Here is a 4381-nt window from a genome sequence, read left to right on the forward strand (position 1 = left end):
GATTTTCTGTTGCCCAATAGTGCATATTATGCCAGTTTATGTTACCACTGTTGGTGAAGGATACTTCGTTGCTAAATAGAACGTGTGCGAAAAATCTGTCATTTTCCCATAATTTATCTTGTGCCCAGCAGCAGAACTGTACATGATGTTCAGAGTCGTCACCATGCAATTCTTGGTGCATAGAAACATGATAGGGGGGCAATCGATGTTGATGTAGCATTCTCAACTCCGACGTTTTTGAGATTCCTGATTCTCACGCAATTTGTCTGCTACTGATGTGCAGATTAGCCATGACAGCAGCTAAAACACATACTTGGGCATCATCATTTGTTGCAGGTCTTGGTTACCATTACACATGTGGCTGAACACTTCCTTTTTCCTTAAATAACGTAACTCTCCGGCGAACGGTCTGGACACTTGGATGATGATGTCCAGGATGCCAAGCAGCATACATTGCACATGCCCATTGGTCATTTTGATCACAATAGCCATACATCAACATGATATCGACCTTTCCCGCAGTTGATAAATGGTCCATTTTAACACCGGTAATGTATCATGAAGCAAATACCATCTGCACTGGCGGAATGTTACGTGATACTACGAACTTTACATGTTTGTGACTATTACAGTGCCATCTATCACAAAGCGAAAACAGTGGTCTAAGTAAAACATTCATGTTTCTTTACGTACTACACGAATATATAATAAAAAAATGGGGGTTCCTATTTAAAAAAAAAACACATTTGATATCCGTTTGACCTAGCGGGCCAACCATAGCGCCATCTGGTTTACCCCTTCAAGCTGGACAAGTTTCGTTTTTTGTAGTTTTTTTGTTTGATGCTTATTTCGTGAGATATTTGGGCTGGTCACTATCAATGGACCACCCTGTATATGTTATTTCTTCACTATTCATTAATACAAAATACAGTTGTTCACAATTCACATGTAAGGTTACTCTTTCTTTTAAATGAGTATACTTGGGAAAGGTCCTAAAACTGTAAGTGAACTCATTGTAGCCCTTTAGGTGTTCAATGTATTCTTTTTTTAATATGGAAAGGTATTATCATTCTCATCTGAAAAGTTGTTATGCTTGCTTTGCTATCGAAAGCTAACCGATGTGTTTGATGTTCAAATGTTCTCACTTGAAGTTTATGACAATTGTTATCTGTTGATTGACTTTAATAAATATTGTGAACAATAAAAGCTGAATGGTCCCCCAGTACTAAGGTCGAGTCCTTCCGTTTAGTCCTTTGGACGTTTTATGATATGTCGTGATAATACTGGTTTCAAATGGTAGCAGAGCACGGTTGCTCTGGTTTAACAGGTTGGACAGGTATTTCCTTGCCTAGTAATTAATGTCATTCACCCTTTATTGTTTCCTGAATTCTTTTTTGGTATTTATACAGATTTACTAATTTGTATGCTGTTAATGTGTCAGTGGTCAGGGGTCTGTCAGTCATTTTGTTGTTAGGTTGTGATTTCATGCGACAAACCGGGCTTGTTTTGGATTATGCTGGTGGCACTATTTCCTTTCGATTTAATTCTAGTATCAGGATAGCAATATGTCCCCATCAAAAATTTCCAAGAGTTAACACCATGTAAGGCCAAACATCAGAGTTTGATGTCCATCATCTGGGGTCTACCGAGGGAAAGAAATTGTTGAGACTTCTCAGGCACTTTCCTGATGTTTTGACTACCAACCTGGGAGTCTAAGGGGTGGAGTATAATAAAATCCATTTGAAAGATGATGTCCCGGTGAGGCAATCTCCATATAGGCTCTCACCTCCCAAAATGAAAATTTTAAGGGGTTGATTTATGGTACGATGAGAGATGGGGTAATTAGGACCTCTTCATCTCCGTATGCCTCTCCAGTTTTATTGGTACCTAAGAAGCAAACGGGAGAATACCATTCTGTTGTGGATTAGAGAGTTCTGAATGAGAAAGTTATTTTGGAGTCTGTCCCTTTGCCAGATCTCCACAACTGTTTTACATGGTTTTCCAGTGTGCATTTCTTTACTGTTTTAGATTGAACCAAGCATATTACCAGATCCCATTAACTGAAGATTCCAAGCATGTCACTGCTTTCTGCACTGACTGGAATTTATACAAATTTAATAGAGTTCCTTTTGGGATTCCAACGGGAGCCCCTGTCTTGTCTCGTCTTCTAAATAATGTTCTGGGAGATATCAAGTTCAAATTTCTTGATAATTATTTGGATGATGTGGTCATTTATAGTGCCACCTTTGATGACCATTTAGAGCACCTTCATCAAGTTCTGTGTTGCATGAGGGAAGCTGGGCTCACAGTCAACCCATCTAAAATTAGTCTAGCTCACTCTCAAATTTCCTTCTTAGGGCATTTAGTTTCTGCTCAGGGTATTAGGATTGACCAGGAGCATATGCGCGATTTGCTCAGGTTTTCTCTTCCCAGAAACAAAAAGAGGGTAGCCCATTTTGTAGGTATGGCTAATTTCTTTCATAAATTTGTATCCAATTTCACTCAATTGGTGGCCCCTCTTAATAACTTACATAAGAAATTAAAGAAGCCTTAAGTAATCAACCTGTCTTGGACATTCCTAATTTTAAATTGCCATTTATTGTGCAGACGGATGCTTCCAATTCTGGAGTTGCTGCCGTGCTTCTGCAAGTATTTGACGGGCAGCAACACCTGATAACTTATGCCTCTAAGAGACTGTTGCCAGCAGAACTCAAATACTCTGTCTGTGAGTGGGGGGAGGCACTTGCTGTCCTCTTCATGTTAGACAAATTTAAGTTTTATCTTGAGCATAGAGTGTTTCAAGTTGAGAAGGGCAACCAGGCCTTGAGCTGGGTGTTGGGATGTCCGTAGAAGACATGAAGGGTTGCACAATAAGCCATCTGTATTCCCGCCTTTCAGTTTATGGTCAAGCATATCAGGGGTACTGAGAACCAGATTGCTGACACCCTAAGTCACAAGTGTGAGGAGGATACTTTTAGTCACAGCTGTTTGGAAGCTCAGCTTGTAGATTCCGTTGGTACCATTCTGAATGAGAGACTGTCTTTACTTGGCGATCTCAAGCAGAAACAAGATGGTGATATGATCATTAACCTGATTAAGCACGAATTGCTTGGGAGGGGGGGGGGGCAGGTTGAGGGATACTTGTTGCACAAGGGGCTGGTGTGTCATGAGGAAAAGAAAGGTGAAGACCTTATGATTTTTTTACCGATGGAGCTGATACCTGCCGTCTTTTGCTATTTCCACAGTTCTGTGGTGAGAGATAGAGTGATAGAGTGTACAAAGCTAATGCCAAGATCAAGAACCGTGTTACATGGCCTTTATTGTACCGAGATGTTAGACATTCGGTGGGGGAATGCAAAAAATGTAAGATGGAGAAACCCAATCAGAATTCACAAAAAGGGTTCCTGAATTCCACTCATGAGGAACACCCTATGCATAAATTGTACATTGATTATATCAGACCCCTTCTCAGACCAAAAATGGGAACCGTTATATTCTGGTGGTAATCAATGTTTTCTCCCATTTTATCTGGTTGTTTCCCAGCCATGGAGTTACCGCTGACTTGTTGATTAAACATCTTATGGGCATATTTTTGGTACTGGTATGCCTAAGTTGTTGGTGAGTGACAACAAATCAGCGTTTACTTCCAGGGAATTTGAGAAGTTTTGCTTTGGAAACGCTGTGCACAATAGAACCACCACCACGTATTATCCTCAGCCCTCATTTGCTGAAAGAGTCAACCACAATCTGAAATCCACATTGATCATTTCTCATGCAAAAGACCAATAAAGTTGGGATGCTCCAGTGCCCTGGCTAAAGTTCACATTTAACTCAGCTTGGCATGAAGCTATCAAGGCAACACCAGCGTCTTTAATGTTCACGTATCAGCTTAACTCACTGCTGACTAACTTGTGGTCATTGGACAAAATTCTACCAGACAAGACCAATGCCGATATTATGCAGCATAACTGGAAATGGGCAAAATGTAATATCGAGCTAGCACATAGAAGCCAGACTTATCGGTATAATCAGGGTAGGCGCCTCTTTAGGAGTAAAGTGGGTGATTCTGTGTTTGTGCAGAATTTTGGTAGCGGGTCAAAGTAAGAGGACAGTCCATCTGGGACATTAAGCACTCGATTCCTGGGACTCTGTCAGGTGCTTAAATTCCTGAGTCCTGTGAATATTCTGGTGCACAACCTGGCCACTGAGAAAACATCCAGGGTGCATGTTAGACAGGTTAAGGAATGTGGTTAAGTGTTTTGTGTGTGTGTGTGTGTGTGTGTGTGTGTGTGTGTTTGTTTCCCCCCCCCCCCACCCCCCCACCCCCCCACCCGGCCCGGCAAGTGGCTTTGTTGGGGGAGTTAAGCCATGCCAGCTTTGC

Source organism: Schistocerca gregaria, chromosome 2, assembly GCF_023897955.1.
Source record: "Schistocerca gregaria isolate iqSchGreg1 chromosome 2, iqSchGreg1.2, whole genome shotgun sequence".
NCBI lineage: Eukaryota > Metazoa > Arthropoda > Insecta > Orthoptera > Acrididae > Schistocerca > Schistocerca gregaria.